Source organism: Pteropus vampyrus, unplaced genomic scaffold, assembly GCF_000151845.1.
Source record: "Pteropus vampyrus isolate Shadow unplaced genomic scaffold, Pvam_2.0 Scaffold15, whole genome shotgun sequence".
Classification (NCBI taxonomy): Eukaryota; Metazoa; Chordata; class Mammalia; order Chiroptera; family Pteropodidae; genus Pteropus; species Pteropus vampyrus.
The window spans coordinates 13540403-13562052 of record NW_011888796.1 but is presented as its reverse complement, the minus strand read 5'-3'; the positions used below and the strand labels follow the sequence as shown (position 1 = coordinate 13562052).

Genomic DNA, 21650 nt, shown 5'->3' with positions numbered 1-21650 from the left:
AGCTATGTTATCTCATTTAATCTTCAAAGCAGTCCATTTCACAGATGAAGAAATGAGGCACAGAGAAACGACTTAACAACCCAAGATCATGCAGCAAATAAGAGGTAAAGTCAAGGCCCAAATCCAGGCAGCCTGGCCATGAGGGCCATGCTCATAATCATTGTCCCACACCATCTATATACTGCAGGGAAGGCAGAAGAGAGAGCAAAAGCCAGGGAGAGCAAGGCCTGGAGTGCAGAAGAAAGCAGGGCAGCATTCCAGAGTCTGAGTATGCTCTTTTCAAATGTTTGATCCTTTGAGTTTTCTGTATAAACTGTTTTTCTAGGACCCTTTCCTCTGGCGACTAGCTTGCCCAATCAGGTCAGATATATAGGAAGGCATTTTCAATTTGACAATCTCAGTTCAGATATAAGAATCAAGTGAGATCAAGTGATTCTTATATCTGAAGTGAGATTGTTAAATTGAAAATATTCTTGTGTGTTGTGGAAATAATGGCTTGATGATCCTGAACGCTGGCCAAAGAGCATGCCGTGTCTCACAAGACCTTGGCAGGGCTCCTGTCATGCTGATGATGAACGCACAGGTCCCAGCAGAAAATAGTCACTCTGGTTCTGCCACTGCCACATCGAAATTTATGATATGTGAAAGTGCCAACTTTCAGGGTGAGAAAAAGAAGCAGCTCACATTCACAATGGTGTCTTTTAAAATTTGCTGAAATGTTGCTGGAGTTGTACTCTAAAGGGTTTTGGCAGTTACACATTTTGGGAAATGATAGGGAAATGTTAAAGATATAAACTAAGTGGAAGCAGTACGATGTAGTGTGAATGTTAAGAGAAAAGTTTTGAATGAGCAAGATTCATGCCACTCAAATGGTTTTAGATTAGTTTTTGTTTGTATGAACACAGAAAGGCCTGGGTAATTAATGTGTCTTCAGTTAACAGAGGAAGAAGATTTATGAGGTTAAAGAAACATGGAGGCCATAGAGGATGCTGTATATACATCCACAGGTGTGAGTCACACACTTAAGCACTCTGAATTGGAAGCCTATACAGTGAGTGATGAAGTAAGCTGTTTCTAGGTTAATTTCTATTGCAAGTGTCAACAGTTTCAGAAGTGTTGGCCTAAATTAGGAAGCAATTTTTTCTTTGATGTTACAGGGGTTTTTGCCACAGATCCTTATGGGAAACTTGCTAGCTTATCAGGGTGGCTTGTTATTAAGGAAGCTGGTGCTCCCAAGAGCTTCCTTTTTCCTCCTTAATAGTATAAATAATTTCTTCCACCCAGAAACTGTAATAATTTGGCCTTAGAATCATACCATGTTCTAAATAAGAAATTGGAAACAGAAATTTAGAATCTCTCCATGCCTTGTTCCCTTCTGCCTTAACCTCTCCTCATTTGGGATGTTTACATCATTTTTAATAAACAGCCTTTCGGACATTTCTAGCAGGAAACATTCTAGAGCATTAGCTATGATTTATCTTGTGTAACTTCAGCACTTGCACTTGATAGGAGCCATTTATTCCCACATCGTTGGTTTCATGATGGTGCACCTAGAATTAGGCTATGTTCTCTGTGCTATCTTTCTATACTTCAGATTCCTAGTGTATTTAAGAAACCTTTAATTTTTTTACTTGTAGCTAATTATATCCATATTTGTAAAGGGGAAAGTCATGCGGCCCAAGCAAAATACTGTTTTTAATTAAATGACCTCCTTTCCAGTGAAGTTTTTACTACTGAAATAATAAAGGTTTCGTTTGTTTGTTCCTTGGCTTTGGTGAGTGAGACTCATTCTTCATGTGCCACGAAATGGAATGCGACTGTTTTGAAGTAGTATGTGGTTGATGGTTCCTGTCTGATTCTGTGGGCCCAGCCAGAGCTGTATTACCAGATTGTGATAAGCATCTCTGATTTGATTCACCAGAGAAAGAAGAAGGCGGTAAGTGAAGTAGACGAGGTTAAAGGAAAAGTCGGCAGTTTCTGGTCAGGTCAGAAGAAGATTTTCCTAGGCTGGAATGTTAGCTGCTGAAGAATGAAGCTGAGAACAGCTTCATCTCTCTCCTTACTTTATTTCCTCCTTCCCACCCCTGCCAAAATTAACTTTCTAAACACTCACATTTTCATCCCAGCAGGACTCTCAGAAGCACTTTTTGTTTCTCTAGATAAAGATTTATTAAGATGCCGAGGAGGACAAAGTAGGCTAAAATTACCCAGATTAGTTTTAGAGTGTTTTTATTTAAATTTAGACAGCAGCTGCCTGTCCGTTTAATTGAGCTGTTCAAATCGTAGCTGAGAAGGCACATAGCCAATGGGAGGGCACCACACCCCTTGTTCCTCTTCAGGTCCTACGGCTTAAACCTGGCTCAGGTTGTGGAGCTCTGTCTCGGAGCAAACTCGAAGGATGAATCGTTCTTCCAGTGCGGCTGACCATGCCTTTGCATTTCAGTTCTCTAGCGGGGTCAGAGCCCCTACAAGAGGCAGGGTTGGATGGTGTTTTGTTGGTATGTCTTGAGAGAGCTTAGAAAGGCTTTTTGTCCCTAAGTTGCCATCCCATTAAGGAGTTATTTTTTTATGTTAAAAAATACTTTTATTTAAAAAAATGCTTATTGTTTCTACTATAAGATAAATAGCTTACTTTTCCAATTTTTATATGAATTGGCTACATTGAGATCCATTCTTTCTCATAACAAACTGGGCACCTTGGATAGAAAGGAAAGGGGCTCACAGGTCAAGGACAAAGACAAAGGGGTTATCTAGAATAGAGGATGTCAGGCCTGGATGGTGGCTGGGGAAGTACTCCTGGCAATCAGTGTGTGGCTTCTGAGTGCCAGTGATTCTCAAATAGGTACCCACAGCCACAGCCTCTCTCCAGAGTCTCAAATTCATATTTATTATTTCCCTTTGGATATTTCCATCTAAAGTCCGATGGGCAATTTAAATGTAGCATGTTCAAAACTGAATCCATCTTCTTTTTTTGTCCCAACTCATACCTTCTCTTCTGCTCCAAGTCTTCCTGAACTCTCGCGCTTTCCCTACCTAGCCACCAGTCCTAAAAAATTTCAACTCATCCATTTCTCTTTCACATCTCTACTGCTCCTCACTTCTTTCTGACCCTCGGCTTCTTCACACAGACTACTTTAATGGTCTTTCGATTGGTCTTTCTGGCTCTATCTCTCTCCTTACTTTATTTCCTCCTTCCCACCCTTGCCAAAATTAACTTTCTAGACACAAATCTTATTCTCCCCTAAACTCTAAACACCATAGTACCATACGCAGAGCCCATCTCAGTCTGACCATCCCACCTATCCCGCCTCCTGGCCACACTGAAACATGGGCCGTAGTGACTTTGCTTATGCTCTTTCCTCTGCATTAAATGACCTTTTCCTATCCTTCCTGCTCTCACCATTTCATCAAACCTAATGTAACTATCACCTCCTCTATGACGCTCTCTCCAGCTCCCCCAGGCCACCCCAAGCCCTTTAGACAGAGCTGCTCCTGTTTAGCATGGTGACCCCACACAGGAAGTACTCCATTAATGTTTATTGCTGAATGAGGGGAGATGCTCAAGAGATGAAAAAGAGCTCCAAGAGATGACAGTAGGTACGGGAGAGAGAAGAGAAAACAATGAACACCAAATTAAAACAGCAAATGAAAAATCTCATTTACAGCCATCAGAGAGCAAAAGATGAAAAAGACTCATAATGCCCAGTGTTGAGAGTCAGGAAGGAACATGGGCAGCTTTATTTATTGCTGGAAAGATGGGGTTTTAGCAGATACATGCTGGAGGAAAATTTTGACGGGATGCGTCAAAGCCTTTAAAAAGATGATGGGATTTTGCATTTGTATGTATTAAATTTAGTTGTTTTCTCTTCTAAAAAAAAGATGATGGGATTTGACCCAACAATTCCATTTTGAAGAATTCATCTTAAGCGAATGATCTGACAAGGATTCAAGTGATGTTTATATAAAGATTCTTGTTTCTATAACCAATAACCTAGTGACATCTGAAATATCTAACCACAGACAATTGATTAAATAAACCACAGCACATTTTTATCCTGGATTATTAAACAGCCATTAAAAATGATCTGTTTCTGGGATCTTTGCAAGTTAAGTTTTTATTTTCTTATTTTGTTTACAATGTAGTTGTCCTATCTTTGGCCCAAATAAAGAAAATAAAGTTAGTTTTACTTACTAAAAAATGCTAATTTGGATATATACTTATTAACATGAAAGAATAATATGTGTGATCTATTGTAGAGTGAAAAAAGTTCTAATAACATATGCATACTATAATCTCACTTCAAAATGTTAGCACAGAAAAAATCACAAGGAATATGTACTATCATGTCAACTGTGCTTATTCCCAGTTGGTGATATTCTTTACATTTTTCTGTATTTTTGAATTTTTTGAACCACTCAGGAATTAGTTGTATAATCACACACACGCGCGCGCGCGCGCGCACACACACACACACACACACACACACACACACACACACGGCTATTTAGGAGAAAGAGCAAAGAAAGCAGAAAGCAGCAGTCCAGCTAGCTTACCCTGACTACCAGCTCTCAGCTTCATAGTAGCCTCAGGGCAGCCTGGCCAGTGGACGTTTAAGGCAACAGGAATGCATATGTGTCCTTTACCTTTTCTTTTAATATCCAAGCTAGCCAAGAATCCATTGGAGGATATCTGGAAGACACTGGGGGCTAAATCAGCTCGTGACCCTGAATAATTCATGGCCATAGACCTTTTCAAAATTCTACTACAGGGGAAAATAATTTTAAGAAGTCTCCCTATCAGGAATCCGTCTGGCCGTGCTAAAACCTAGCAGAGCAGTTGGCAGTAGCTTCGAAAGCTGACAACTCCTGCTCTTTCCTCCTCCACTCCTTTCTCTACCAGCAGATTTAGTTCATTGAGTGCCTGCTGATTTCTAGTTCAATTAGAAGTACTCCAAGTAAGTATTTGTTGAAAACACCACCCAGGGGAAGCCGCAAGGGGTAGGCTGGACATTGCTGTGGTGACAATGCTGAATGCAGGATCTAGCGAGCGTGGCAGCAATATTTGCTTCTGGATCATTCCCCAAACCCACATGATGGCTAGGTCAGTCCCCTGGACCAGGCAGGAAGTCAAGAGACACTACTTGTTTGGTGCTGGAAAACAGGGCTACTCTCCCTCTAAGCTGCTTCATACAGCTTGAAACAGCCCGAGCCTTTGACCAGCCCATGAGGGCCAACTCATCCTTCCTACTCCTTATCCTACATTGCGACAACTTGGGCTCCTAGAGCCAACTTCTCCCCTCTCTAGCCCCTTAGCCCTTCCCGTGGCTGGTTCAATAGCCAGAAAGCTTGGGCAAAGAGGTGGACAGGAGAGCACCCAGCCTGCTCTGTGCTCACAGCTGCATCTCCTGCTGCTCTGTGACCCAAGCCGGCCCTGCCTTCTGCTCCCCACAGAGTCCTTCCCCCATTTCATGACTCTTTAGTGCTCCCTGCCCATGACCACCCAAACTCATCAATCTGGAGGCCCCAGAGCACAGCACTGGCAGCAGTTTAGCCAGAGTCTGTCCCCAGAGCAAATCGTTTGGGAGCTCTGCCAGCTTCTAAAGAAAATCTGCTTTGTGAACAGGGGAAGAAGCCTCTTTTATACTTTCTGCTAATCACGTTATTCACATAAGAGAGCTCCCGTGTTTCCTTCCTTTCCCACAAGTCCTCATCCTCAAGCCCCTGCTTGTCCAGGAGCCTTGAGGAGACAAGAGCAAAGAAGTGAGCGGGTGGTGAACGACTGTCCAAAATATGAAGGAAAAAGTAAAATAAATGTTCTACAAACTGGTTCAATTTTTCAAAAGGCTAAGGTATTTTACTAAATATTTTTTCTCAGAGCAGAGAGAAAAAAACGATCTAACCTTGGCTGGAAAGTTTATCGTAGCCCATTATAAGCCCTTCTCCCCCTTTCACAAAACAAATAGTAGTATGAGTTATGTCTTAAAAAGCAAACTATAATTAACATCTCTTGACTACAAGGCTGATTTCTCTGTGATGTTTCTGAGCTGGTCTGATTTTCTCTGCCTTGACTTGTTTTTTCACTTCTGGCCTTTCTCTCTCCTCCCATTTTCTTTCTGTTCCCCTTGGTCTTTTCTTCTTTCTTTCCTTCCTAGCATTCTCTGTCTCAAAAGTGAATAGAGGCTAACAGCTCAAGTATGACAATGAACGAATGAGACTTTTATGTTTGAAAAAATTGTTTTAAAATAATGAAGCTTGGATGAGGGACACCCCTCTTGATTATGTTCCCTTTTCATCAGATTTGACTGCAACTGACAAATTCTAAATGAGAAAACAAATCACTGTAGAAGGACAAAGATCTGCCACCAATAACAATACATATATGTCTGTATATTTTAAAAAGCCCTAAGGACATTCCCTACAGGGATGATCCAGAATTACTTTGTGAAAACAGAGCAGTGTTGCAGGCAGGCATAGCACTCAGAGTGGCCATTTTGGCAGCTAGTGTTTCAGTTGGGTGTTATCAGTTCAGAAAAAGTGAATGTTCTTTATTTTAATCAGTCTTTTTGCTATGTAGGGAGGCTGTGGGGACATGTGATACGCACTGACATTTATTGAGTGTGTTCTATGATGTCCCAGACTCCGTGATGAGCATTTTATGTGCATTATCTCATTTAATTCTCCCAGCAACTCAGTAAGCTGAGGCTTTGAAAGGCAGGTACTTGACCAAGATAACACAGCTAAGGAGTAGCAGACCCAGGGTTTAGACTCACTTTGCTGACTCCAGGGCCTATTTACCAACTCACTAACTTGAAGCAGGTCGCTTGTTTTCTTTGTACTCCTAACACATGTGGTTGTTTGGAGCATCAAATAAAATACCGCATGAAAGCACCTCAGAAACTACTCAGCCTTAAACAAATGAGTGTTCATGCCTTTCTTTGTGTGGCCGTTTCTCTTTAACTCTTGGTATTCCCATTACTTACATATATATACTTTTTTTCCTTCCGGGACTTTTTTTTTTTTTTCCTTGCCCCCCCCCCCGGAATATTATTTATGATTTCTAAAAGAAATCCAAGAATATTTTATCACTGCAGATTTTTGCTCTAGCCAATGACTTCCTTTGTAGATATTTCTCACTTGCCTCATAAAAGAGGCTCTGTAGAAACATTTATCGTTGACATACTTACCACAAGCAGCATACATTAGTTTCTTTGTAAACCTTATAAGAAATCTCAGTACATAAATGTATGTTACCATGCGTTCTCCAGCTACATCAGATATGCCTGGTAATTGATCTCATCCAGAACTGAGAAGTCTGCCTTTCCTTCAGGAAGTAGACCTCCATGGCGAACTCCTGATGGATCCAACTTTGCTGCCTTCTTTACTTTCCTCTTTTCCCACAGGAATTTGTGGCGACGATATTATCTCTGACCTTTCTTTGTACGTGCCCTGCTCTGTGCTTCCTCTTCCCCTTCCTGCTTTGGACCCTCTTGAGAGTGTGACTGGATCTTCTCTTTCACCTCACCTCCTCCGTGGCCCACGACCCAGAGGGCTGATGGCAAGGACCGTTAACTTAGCTGCTTTATTCACCGGCAACTCTTGTCTCGAGTACCTCTGAGTAACCCCGCTACTTTCCAGTCTTCTCCCAGGTGGCTATTTCCAGGTAAATGTATTAAATGAGAAACTGAAAAACAAACAAACAAACAAACAAACAAACAAACAAACAAACAGAGAACCTGATGTTCCTCAAACAGAATAGAGGCAGAGGTAGATTTTGGGAGTCACTAACAATGTTTGGTCTTAACTACAGTTTTTTGCTCATAACCTTGGTGGTAGTTTTAGTACCAGCTTTTGAAAGAAAGAAGGACCATGACTGACACAAATAAAATAGTATCATATAAGCCAGCGACCATGAACTAACATGAAGAGGAAGGAAATTCTGATAACATAAATAATAGCTTTGATCGTGAAAATTCTTCAGGGTTAGGTGAAGTATTAGGATGATCCATTTCAAATTGTGAGGGTAGGTGGTTGTTACAGGAAAACACGAACACCTTGTTGTAGGACGCACTGCTCGACAAGACATCAATGCTCAAAATAGATAAATGTAAGAGGTTCGGGAACCCCAGTATGACACCATTTTATAGGTGGAAAAACTGAACAGGAAGAAGTTGTTTCTTAGGAGGTAAAAGTTTGGTTAAAAGCTAGGATTAATATGGTAGTTCTTATAATTAAATAATAAATTCAATATACATATTTTATTCTTCTACTCTTCTGATAGTACTTCACAGTGTATATACACACAAGAATCGTCTGATCCTTTCCAATATGTTAGACCTCTTCAATACAAGATTAGAAATGAAGAACATTGAATTTAGGATTTTGCCTCTCTGATGAGCTCAGTCACTGAAGTCTAGCCATGCTATCTTTCAAGTTCCTCATCTGTAAGGCGTTGTCATAGGGCTGGGGGTGTGAATGGATAATAATTCTGCATATACTAAGGAGCTGTGGCAATTTAATTAATATTTATAAAGCACTTGGAGATTCTCAGATGAAAGATGATCTTCCAGAGAACAATTTTCATATGATCCCTCCATGTTCCTGTTCCAGTTTTGAACCAAAGTAAAAGGGGTTTACCTAGAGTCTGGGAAGCTCTGCCACCAGAATTATGATGAAGAGTGTAGACATTAAGCTTGTCACCCCTTGTGCAGAGTGATGGTTTATTTTGAGTTGCTGAAACACTGTTGCAAATCACTGTGTCCCCAGGAGACAATGTCGTCTCATCCATCAAGCCTGCCACTGGAGAATTTTCTGCCTCAGCAACTTCTTGTTCTTAAAGCTGGCCCATGCAAGGAAGTCAGAACCTCTTTCTGATAGTTAAAAAGCACTAAAGTCTTCAGGGTACAGCACAAATTGGTGGGTTCTAGTAGCCATGGAGGAGGGAAATTGAGGGAAAGAACAGCTTTTATGTCCCCCGCTTTTGTCCCTCATTTCTGGAACCTACCTAGCTCTGGTCATGTGACCAGAATAAAAGAAAAGCAAAAGTTGGGAATCAGGAATGAGAAAACTGCAGCTGGCATTGAGAGGGCTCTTCTTGCTGCCACAATGTCCCCTAGGATTGACTACAGCAATGCTGACCACTGAGCACCATGAAGGCCCCTCCCCAGCACTGGGAACTGACGTGTATAGGAAAAGGGGCCATTCACAGGCAGATGGGCAGGCACTCTACTTGTACTCTCTCAAAGTCAGGAGTTTCCAGTCCAGTTCAGCCCCCAACAAATATAGTGGCTGAATGAGTGGAGATCTCAAGTGTCCCTACAAGATCATCTGCCCCATAGTCACCTAAAGAATGTCCTGAATTTGGGGGCCTGGGACTCTGTATCTTAACATGCTCCCCAGGTTACTCTGAATTGACACGATCCCCTGAATCACACCTTGTTGATACTAGTCTTGATGGAAAGTTTTAGCTCAATCACCAAAGAGGCTGGATATTCTGATTTCCTGAGAAGAAAGGAACCATCCTTATCAGCTGGCACTTTAGGTGGCTGCCACCTCTTTTGAGAAAGCGTCATGTAAATTAGTAATTAGAGAATACTGAAGAACTGATTCCTTTGGCCATTCTTCTCAGCCAAAATCCACAGTTCTGCTGAATATTCAATACTTACTAAGAATACCCTGTGTCAGACTGTTCTGCGTAATGGCTGCTTTGGCTTTACAATGTAGTCTGGATGTCAGAGGCTCAGGCAGAAGTCCTTATGTTCCAAGGGAACCTGGCCCTTATTTAATCAGTGTTCCTAGCTACTTCTTGAATCTCTAATTTTAAATAAAGGAGGATTTGTCTATCATTGAGAGCTTCTCCAATAACCAAGAGTCAGGTCTGGGTACCAGTCAGTTAAAACAGCTTTGTCTTTGACCTAGGCTTAGCCGAACTGAAGCTCTGTGTTACCACACTTCAGTTCATTCTCCTCCGTACTCATTTATTCCCATCTGGGCCCTGGCATCTTCCCAGCTGAGGATGGTCTCTCCTCTCTAATTCTGTTTGGAGGGAAGAGGTAGTTAAGCTTTCTCAGCTCCCATGTCAGGAGGAGCTTAGGCTGATGGAGCACTAACCAAATATGGGATATTGGGGAAGTTATATATACAATCTCTTTGAGCCTGAGTGGCTTTATTTGTGTACATGAGAAGGATAATTCTTACCTTGCCAAGATTAAATTAAATGATGTATATTAAGTGTCCTACCTTATACCTGCACATAGAAGAAACTCAATATGTGATATGTCACTATTTTCATCTCTAGGCTCCTGGATTGCCTCTCCCACATATCTCTCCCTGCTCATCCAACTCTGGATGCAGCCAGTACTGACAACAGACTCCCAAGCAGAATGTAGTTGGACAGAAACAGGGGATTAGTTAGAGCTCTCCGCTACCCAGCATATTCTTCAAAAGTGATCCCTTGCAACAATTTTAAAGATAAAATGTTAATAAGAATAGTTATTAAAGTTATGATGACAAGAAGAGAGAGAAAGCAATATGAGATACAAGATAGGTAGGAAGGGTACTCCTTTTTTTTTTTTTTTTTTTTTACGCTGTTTCTTCTTCCATTAACCATAGCAGAGTTTTCACACTCATATCTTTAGTCCCTGACTCTCCGGTTCAACCATGGTTGTGTCCCCACCCCATCCAAGAAATTTTGCTACAGGGTAGAAATAGAATCACACTATACACTCCCCTTCAGTCCCTTTCTTCAGTGGTTCAGTTCTGCCCCTTGGTCCCAAATTCCAAGGTGCTCCACCCCACCTCTGTTCCCATAGCTCTGCCTTTGTCCCTGTTTCTGAGTGCTAGTTCTGGGACATACCTCAGCCCCTTCTACGACTCAGACCTGCCTATCTCTAACTAGGCCCTTGCCCAGAAGCAGAGCCTCTGTTCTCCTCCGCCTTTCAAAGTGAGGTGTGTGTGTCTTTGAAAGTGGGATAAAAGAGTGAAATACTAATTTCCATTTGTCTATATTCACAAGCCTTTAAATCCCTGTCATCTTGGGTGTGTAAAAAAAAATGAGGAAGTGTTTGTGCTTCTCTAAATACGGGCAAAATGGACTGAATTTTTTTATCTCAGATAAATATGAAAAGCTGTGGGCTTAGAACTCCTTGTGTTTATTTTTTGATGGCACTTAGAATAAAATGTTCCAAATTTAACATTTAAAAAGGAACAAATAACCCATTATGTAAATGGTATTATGAGATGGAGAGTCCCTGGGCAAAGGAAGATAAATGTATTTATAATTGCATTTTAATCTTCTCCACTGGAGATAATTCCTTGTTTATTTTAACCTGATGCCATTTTTTGAGTCAAGAAATGGTGATTTCAATCTAGAACTGGTCAGGCTAGCTAATCAATTGCCTTAACTATAATTTTGCCTCCAAATTGTAATGTCACTTACAATTTTCTTTGTCATCACAGATGGATGTTGTGTTATAAAAGACTGAGTGATGAGCTTTGTTGCATACTGTAATTATTATTTTTGTTATGAAAGATGCCTACAATTTGGAACTCAGAAATGACAGAGACAATTAAGGAAACAATCTATAGTTGATATACTCCTCCCTCTAAATTACATTTTCCAGTGGTTTATTTATAAAAGTTGACCAATGTAGTTTAACTTTTTCTATACATGCATGGCTGTAACTCTCCCCTGAGGAGTTTGCTGGCAGTCAGGCTAGGAGCCGTAATGAGTTTTCCAATCCAGACCAGCTGGAATCAAAGCTCCAAGTACTTTATTCTGTGCAAAGAATGCACCACTTGTCACATTGATATAAAAATTCTTAATGAAGCATTAATACAAAGAACGTTTATTCTTCATGTAGTTATTATAGAGGGCAATAAGAATGTAGAAATATAGCAGTTTGAGAGAGATTAAATTGTATTTTCTGTGTCATAGCTCTCAACTGTTGGTAGAAATGACAGAATCTCTCAAATTTTATTCAGTTACCCAGCCCTGATCCTGAACGAAGTTGAGTTTCCCTTCCCTTTCCTTATGACCCAATTACAAAGCCTCCAGTTACACCATTGTTATTGAGGCGGAGGCAAACTCACTTCATCTTCTGCAAAGTAATGGCCTGAAATGTAATCCTGCTGCAAGATTAATGTGAAGCCACTGTTATTCCAGAGTCACAGCCATGCTTGCAATTGAAGACCATTCTCCAGATGTGAGCTGGTTCTCCAGTAGATCCTGATGTGATAGCTCACAGATAGTACTGCCTCACCTTGCTCTTTGAATAGGGGTGATGAGTAACTCTACAGCCCTTCATCCTCAGTTCCTGTATACAACTGTTAAGCCCCATTGTCCTTCCAAGCATACCGAGGCCATGAAATTCCTGAATATATGTGTTTAAGTTTAGGAGTTTCTCTTGGACAAGTATAACATAAAAACAAGGACATTTCATCTGTGTAAGAGAAAAAGGTCATTTCAGCATGTTCCAGCTAACTTTTTTTCTTTTTTATTCGCTTTACAATTTATTACTGTGGTAACTCTTGCGCACAGATCCTACACTCAGATGTGCTGGTGTGCAGATTGGGTTTTTTTTGTTGACTTTTAGATGTTCAGCTTATTGTTGTTTCAAGGGGAGAAATCTGGGGACGTCTCTTACTCCGCCATGTTTCTGACATCACTCTCCAGCTAACTTCTTGTAAAATAAGGTTTATATTGAAAAAGGAATTTGAAGGTTCATAGACTCATGACTTCTATGAGGCTCTTCTCCATGGAGTTAGATGAAGCACTGTGTCAAAGCTTTATTTGAAAATTGAGTTTTCTTTAATACTCTGCAGAGTATACCATAAAGATACACTGTAGTAAGAATAATTTATCTCATCTCATGGTACAAGAATAGATAATATTTTTAAATCAAAGGGAAAAGAGAAAGATAAACTTGGCGACTACCATCTCTGGCACCCCATCAGTAAAAGAGTCATCCCTCTGGGGCAGCAAAAAAGAATACTAGAGTCCAGCTAGACCACTTTCTTGTTAAGTAGCTATAAAATCTCAGGTAAGAAGTTTACATTCTCTGAGCCTCATTTCTAGCTCTATATGGTGGGAATAAAGTACTCTCAGTGGCTACCTCCCAGGAGTGTATAAGAATCCAATGAGAAAACATATATAAAACTGTTTTACATACTGTACTAAATAGTGTTTGTTATAGTGATGGTCAGTCTTCTTTTTGTCATTAATCTTTCTCTGATATAATCTAAAAAAATAATTTCCTGGTGACCCTCCTCATTTCTGAGACTGGTGCATTTTCTCCCACTTTGGGAAATTTTAACCGTTACAAATCGAAATGATACAAACCTCCCTCCAAGTATTAACTGACTTCCTGGCAGGGATGTTGCTAGGAGAGCTGGATTATCTTACTGATACCAGATATCTTATTGTTTTCTCTTGAGTGGCTGTGGCTATTTGGTTATAGCTCTCCCATCATGGAAAACACTCTCAAGATATAGACCCACAGCTTACCCATCTTCACTCTGGGCCCCTGGCATGGTAACTGACATGTGGGAAGCTTAATACATATTGTGAAATGATCAGATCTTATTTCAACCTAGAATTCTGTTTCTTTACTTTACTTTAACTCATTAAGATAAATTTGTGAAAGGCAGAAGTGATATATTTATGCCATAAATGTTTATCTTTGGACAAATTATATTTTTGGTAGAATCTGGTTTAAGCCTACTTATTTACATAGACCTTTCTCTGAGCAGTGCCGAGAACTCACTTAACAGGCAATTCAAAATGTGGAATATAGAATGAATACTTTTAAATGCAATATCATTTAAAATGTACCAGGATTAAAGGTCATTTAAATGACTCATCTGTGGAAATATAAAGTGAAAAGATGACATTCTTAATTTAGCTGTTGCTTAGGTTTGTTCTTTAGCAGAATTTTAAAAGTGACTTAAATACACTTCATACTGATTTATCCAAGACTACTCATCAAACAAAACTGGATTCTTATATAAAATATCTTCCAAATTCCAGAAAATAATCTGCTCTTAACCTAAAAAATTTTAGGTTATGAATGGCATGCAAACGGTATCATTTTTAGTTGCTTATTTTACATGAAGACACTAATCCAGAGTGCAGGAAGATGAGTGAAATAAAATGATGGGCAATTTAAACTTAGCCTTTGCAAATGGTCTTTATGTTTCTCAATTAGCTTTGTCGTTTAAGTTTCTGTCCATCATATTGCTGTCATAAAACCCTGCAGCACCATGTTTCAGGAGTAGTAACATGATGAGTCTGTCTGTTTCCCTTCTATGTTTTTAGAAAAGGCTCCAGGAAATGGCGTATGACTTTAAAATCCAGTCATATGTATATGCCCCTCAGCATCATCATAAAATCGTAGATTTGACAAATTTATACAAGTGTTCCCATTTGGGAATTTGCAAAAGGAATGAATGCTGCACTTCCTCCTGGAATGAAAAAAACTTTCAATGCTGGAAATTTCTTCAGCAACTAGAGTAAATTATATTTGGCCTGGAGGACCCAGACCAAAAAGAAACCTTGCTTTGGGCAAAGTTAAAATATAATAGAAATTAAAATTTTATGTACAATACTTCAGCAGCCTGTGTACTTAAATTGGAACAATATGGAGAGATTAGCATGGCACCTGTGCAAAGATTGCATGCAAATTCTTCTATGCTTCTCATTTTATAAAAATGTAAGTTATAGACATGACCTGGATAGGATAAAAACTATACAGAATGTAATACAATGTAAACAGTAATTATCTAGGGGAATTACGACTGCAATTTTTAAACCTCTTTGTATTTTTAAATATTTCAAGTAGGGGTATATAAATTAATAATCAGAAAAAATAAAATAAGCATTTAAACATAAAAATATGTTTTCATTTATAATTTCAAAATGATAAAGTGAGTGATAGTTTCTTCAAGCTATTTGGCTACCTAAAGACAAGCAGAATTGACAAAAAGTGAATTAAATTTTTTCTTTTTTTACTTTGTCCTAATACCTCAGAGAAGTAACTTTCGAGCTCTTTTGAGCAGTGAAAGCTTTTGTAAATATAGAATGTTATACACTCCCTGCACATAAAACAGGCAGGAAAGGAACTGCTCTGGTTGGGCAGGGTAGGCCATCTGAGCCTTCCCCTAAGTCTTCTGTGACCTGCGAAGGCACCTACACAGAATAGAGCTTGGAAACCATTGTCTGTTGCTATGCATTATGAACTAGGCAATTAACTCTTGAAGACAGAAACCTACACTGTTGATACCTCGGCATCTAACACAATGCTCTTGACGTGGTGGGTTCTCAATAAATGTTTATTGCACGGCTGCCTGGCCAGCTTATTTTCATCAGCCATCTGGTCTTCATGATGCAGAATAAGATGGTGACAACTTCAAGGTCCTTCTCAAATTGTTTGTTTTGAAATTCCCCTAGCACTTGGTAATTCCTCTATGGATCAAGGAGGTATCGAGAGCCTTAAGTCTTGCTTATGAAGTGAATATATGCACGCCTGCAATTTTGGCTTCAACTAAGTGTAAAAGCAGACTTACTAAAGTTGCCTGAATTCAAGGTTTGCATTCTGGAAGTGTGTTATGTAATAGTATTGTTGACTGAATTGTGCACAATAAAATGCATATGATGGGAAGCAGATGATTATTACAAATATGATATAAATGTGCTTTGCAGGTTATCTTGTGCTGGAAAGATAAAATCTCCAGAAAGATACAGAGTAGGGGAAAGGGCCCAGCTACTTAGATTGTGCATGCTTCTTGCCATTTTATAGTTGCCTGATTTTGTACACACATGCCCATTTATATACTAAAATATACAAACCATTGCATGTGGTTTGTATTCATAGTATAGTGGTTAAGAGCCTGGACTCTGAATTCAGGCATCTTGAGTTCAAATCTTGCCTCTCCCTCTGACTAGGCATGTCGCTTTGGGCAAGTGAGCTTTTTTTTTTTTTTTCTGTGCCTTAGTTCCTTCTTCTGTAAATTGAAATGAAAATGTGCTTCTGAGGGAACCCAGATTAAGACTCATGAACAAAGCACCTTTGGAAACAAACAAAACATCACTTCTTATATGGTCCCTCTACTCTCTCCACTCTTTGTCTGGACACTCTCCCTCTCTGTTTGCACACATGGATCTATCACAGTGCTCAGTCCACCACTTGCTCGCTGCTCTGCCTCTTCCTCTGAATTGTAAGGTCTTTGAGAACATGGATTATGTCTCTCACCTTGGTATCTCCGGGACCTCAATAAATGCTTGCTAAATGGATTTTCTGTGGGCTCTGCAATCCTCTAGGGAGAATGCCTCAGCTCAGGATATTTTGCAAAATGCCTAGCAAGAGGGACAAGGAAGATGAGTCTGGGGAGTGATGTTCTGGAAGAGGAGCAACCTGATAACTTTTCCACAGTAAAACTTGACCCCTGTCCATGGGTAAAGCATATATGTTAGTGTGCTTCAACTCCTCTCTCCAAAGTGAGGATTAAATAACACTCGTTAGGATTTAGTGTCGGAAATGTGCTTTGAAACTTCAGTGAGACTCTATACGATTAAAATAGTAGCCACTGTTCCATCATTTAAATAATCTCATTGGCAAAGACCATGCATTAATCATCACTGTAGAGTATTTTTATATTCACTGAACATCTTTCATTTGAGAACATCACCACGGTTTATAAACATTACCTCAGGGAGGTCCTCATAACAACATCCAGCCTGGTCCTTTACGTGAATTAATAAACTGGGGCCTGAGATTGCTAAACAGCTTGTTCTAAAACATTCAGAGTCAGGGGCAAGAAACAGGTTACCACTAGACGAGTTAGTAATCAGGAGATAGCCCTGTGTAAATATTTGGGTAGATGAGACAAATAGGTCAGACAGGCAGACTCGCAAGGGAAGTAGCACTCTCTCCTTTCTCTGCTCCTCATAGAAGCAATCTGGGATTCCCAATGGGGTCTGTAAAAAGAAACCTCCACTGAAAAACAGGTTTCATGAATTATGAAAACCCTACAAAATATTTAACAGTTACTTTGTGCTGAGCAGCTACTCTCTGTGAATTCCAAAGATGCCCATTCGAGTGGCCCTATATATTTTATGCTCCTGACAATAAAAATAACTGTACCTTTCAGTCAGATAAAGATGAAAGGTGCTGTACCTTTATGGGAGACAGATGGGGGAGGCATACATTAGAACGGCTTCCATTACAGTAAATATGATCCTTCTGTCTCAGCATCTGTTCTGCAAACGTAATGGGAACCTTTCATCAAGACTTGGTGGCACACAAACAGGTCAGCAGTTGCCAGTTCCTCTTGCTTATGCCCTGGTATTAGTGAGTGAATTCCTACTTCGGCCACTGGGTCACCAGCTGAGAGGTACAAGTGACTTCGTGGCTCCCAGACACCAGAGTTGTCTCTCAGCTGGTTCCCAGAGAGCACCAAAGTCAGTAACACCATGATAAGATGCACAAAGTAATAGGAGCACTAGGAATTGGCAAATTCTCAGTTCAGTTGCGCCTGCTGTGTAGCTTTGGGAAAATCACTTTACTTTCTGTTTCCTAGGCCCTCGGCTATAAGATGAGGAGTTTTAGACAGATCTGCGATTTTCCATCTGTACCCTGCATTTCAGGAGATTTCCCAGGAGCCACTCACTAAAAAGGTCCCAAAAGGCACCGACATCCCCAACCAAGCTGCAACCAGCTGCCTCACTTTTTTTCTCTTTTATACATTGAGTGTTCATGTAAGATTGCATTTGGAAAATAAATGAATAAATAAATAGGCTTCTCATTGATCCAGAAAAGATATGTGAAAACCACTGGTCCTGATATCTGCCTTTCCAACTTTGAAAACATAAAGAAACTCCTTTGATTGTTCTGCTATCCTCTCGTTCTTTTGTAGAACTAGAGCAGAACAGAATTGAATTATGTCCGCGCACGGAGACCTTCCAGCAAAAGCAGTCAGTCAATGGAGGAGCAACCAAGAAGCTTTGTAGTCAACCCTTCCACCAGCACCAGGCCTCACCTGCCATTAAGGGCTCAGCAGAGCTTTCCTGGCAAAGGGTCCTTCGTTCTCTTCTGTTGAGTTCATCGTGAAGGCTCTCCCAATCCACAAGTCCCCACAAACTTCTCTCATATTCAGAAACTTACTGTCATGATCACAAGTCATTCTTTCTGTGACACACAGAATTAATAATCTGCCTCGTGGGACATGCCGGCAGAACAGCCCTAAAAACATGGTGTTTGTGTTTCTTTTTCATGCCTTTAAATGGGGAAGAAAACTAACACGTTATAGTGTCTGAAAGCATAGATTAACTATGGTGCTGGATTCCTTGGGCTTAGATCCTAGCTATTGTACTTCTTATTAGCTTTTTTGGCCTTGGGCAAGTTACTTGATTTCCCGATGTTAGTCTACACATCTGCTTAAAGAAATAACAATGATAAGAATAGCATCTACCTACTTTTCAGGATTATGGAAGTTAAATGAGTTAATACATGTCGATGCATCTAAAGTATCTGCCATTTATGAAATGCTAGAGAAGTATTTGCTAATTAAAAAGATATAAACATACTCGTATGTACATATACATATGTGTGTCAGTATATATAAAACATTTTATATATAATTTTTATATTTTTAATATATAAATTTTATATATAAAATACATTATATTTATGTATGTACGTATGTATGTATGTATGCATGCATGCATGCATGCATGTGTGCAGAAAGAGAGTCAGTGTTGCCCAGGTACTGGGCCAGGCATTTTTATCAATATTGTTTATATCTGTGTATTTATTATATACTCACTAGCAATTATCTCACCCTTATGAATGAGGAAAAAGAACTTTCTCCCCAAACAAATAGTAGATATAAAATTGAGGGTGGGAGGTTGTTTCCTAGCCCCAAGGTCTCATCACAGATCACTCTGTATTGAGAGATGTATGTCTTAAACATCTCATCTGGCAAAGGCATCCGGCAGTCATATCTTGTAATGAAGAACCCACACAACCATTTTTACTCTTTCCTCTGGTTAAAATGGACATTTCCTGTGACTAGAACAACTGCTAGACCACAAGGATCTAAGAGAGATTTAGCTGCTGTTTCCCAGCTTTGTGACAAGACGTCCTGGGTGGCCACCTGGTTACATGCAACAGAGCCTGCAGGGATGTGCCGGCGTCGGCTCCTACCAGCTCATGAGAGCCAGCTGTTACATTTTCAGGAATTTCATGAGCCAATTGTTAAACTCAGCTACTATTAAAAATTATATAAACTTACAATTAAATAAATTATATTCTAAACAAAGGTAATAAATATTCAACTCATTCTTCCTAATGATTTTACTATGTTTTACTATTATCTGTGCTCTTGAGGTTACATACATCTATTGTATCTGGGCGACGGGCACACTATATAACCATGTGCTGCTGTATCACTTCCCAGCTCCATTTTCGGTGGTGTCACGTGGGAAGCCTCATATCGCCCTGGTGAGTGTATTTATACCACGGAAACTGGCAGATACTACAAGTCATGGTTTGACTTGTTGTTTTGTTGATTATGTAGATTTAATAATAGGAAAATATTAATTATGCGGATTAAACTTGAAAGTGTGTCGCATGTACCTCAAGGTATTTGTTAGTTTTTCTAACTTTGTAGTGTTGAAGCCAGGCACCTTAACAAGGAGATCAAGGTTGATAACACCGCTAATAAGTTACATGGGCAACATGGACACTATTATGTGCTCGGTTTGACCCAAACTACTTTTCCACGCATAGAAGCCACCATCTGCATTCCCTCCCCCTTCGCCATGCTTAGTCTGCTGGACTCACAGTTGCCTGAACCCACTTTTTTACCTTCTTGCCTTTTATACCTGGCCATCACTCTGCTCCTGTATGGAGTAACGTCTACATTCTTCTGTGCTCAGATGAGTCTTGCCTCTTTGCCAGGCACAATGTCTGTTCTTTCCCCGTCGTACATGAAGCTCTCCATGAAGATATCTTCACTCCTCAATCTTGCAACTCCTATATTACTTTTTATATTATTGCTCCCTACAGTACCATTCATTTGGCAGATTATATACCATGTTGGATTGTTCGATTTTATGTGCGTGTATGGTTTATGTGTTATCTTGTAACATGACTTTTATAGCCCCCAACAGCCGAGACTAACTGCTTCTTATTCTATAAATCATTCCTGAACCTAAGTATATATTCAGTAAATATTTGTTTTCTGCTTTTAAAAACAAATGGACAGACACCACAGCTGACGTTCTAGATTTTTTTACTTTCTTCAACATTAACTTTTAATCTGTAAGCAAATTACTTGTCTCTGGGAACTGTTTACTTCTGAGTCTTTCAGATAGAGGGATCGACATCATTATACTTCATATTTGCATAAAACCAGTCATCCATTGGTTTCAGTACCAAAAACCACAATTAACCTTCTAACAGTGACCTCAGTAAGAAGACAGAGCTCAGCCCTGGGTTACCCTAAAGCCCACGCAACCTTATGGTGTAATCTCCATCGACCCAATGCCCAGCACACTGCCAGGCTCTTCGTAGGCCCTCAGTAAATGTTGTGAGGTGTGTGACACTGCTGTGAGGTCACTTGGAAAAATGTTTCCCCAGAACAGTTTGGAAACTGCTACGGCCTACAGACAATGTGTGTCTGCCTCTTCTGTGTCTGCCAAATACTTGGGTTACGCACCTTTCGTAGCTCTCTCGATTTTACGTCAGTATAACCCAATGACAGCGTGCCATTTAGAGGAATTGCAATGTCAAGTGAACACAGCCAAGACCCACGTAGGTTTTTGTTGTGCTTCCAAAAGAGCCTGAAGTCCTTTCTGGGAAAGGATGAGTTGATGGTAAGAAACTGCTCTTCTTAGAGCAATTACTCAACAGTATTTATAGGATTTATTTCTTAGGGTTATTTGATTTACAGAAATGTTGCCTTAAAAAAAAAAAAAAGCTAGATGAAAACAGGTTCCACATTACATTTGTATGAGTTGTCCTGAATGACATAAATTATTTTTCCTGAGGCTATTGGCTCAGAGTCTGAATAAAACACTGGTATTTTATGGGAGCCTAATGCATGGAGGTCATGACTGCCTCTTTGTTCTGTATAATGCCTGACCTACTACTGAGTCTCACCAAATGCTGATGATCTTTAACCCATTCATCAAATTGGAAACTTCGAACTAATCATCTTCAGATATTTCTACCCAGTTTGTCATACCTACTAATTTCATCTTTTTTAAAAAAGGAACATCCTCTTGAACTTATCAATAAATGTCATGGTCTCAGAATGGCATTACCGGGGTCTTCAGGTCCTGGTTTCCTGCTCTTTCCTAGAAAGTCATTCCTCTCCTCTGTACCACGTTCAGAGAGCATCTGTGTCCTGGCTGAGGTCATGCCTTGTGAGTCCTTGCACTACACACTTGCATGACTCCTCTCGTTTTCATTTTTCATTGCAGGCTACTTCCCTCAATGTTGAGCTCTTTAGCTCTGCCAATTGCAGTGAGACCAACAGGAGAATAGCGTCACGAGGAACTGAAGAATTGCTACTCCCAGTGAGTGGGGAGAGAACCTAGTTTCCAGCTTTGGGTTGACTGTGTTGTGCTTGGTTGAGGCAATGCTGCCAGCTCC

At 40.0% G+C, this 21650-nt stretch overlaps 1 long non-coding RNA gene and 1 other non-coding gene across 2 annotated transcripts in view; both read left to right on the top strand.

Moving 5' to 3' along the window:
* LOC111734689 overlaps positions 1-21650 on the top strand; it is a 194731-nt gene that overhangs the window by 80979 nt on the left and 92102 nt on the right. The window lies entirely within an intron of this gene.
* On the top strand, positions 14598-14700 carry LOC111735926. Its single transcript, XR_002779010.1, has one exon. It is a non-coding gene; the product is annotated as a U6 spliceosomal RNA (small nuclear RNA).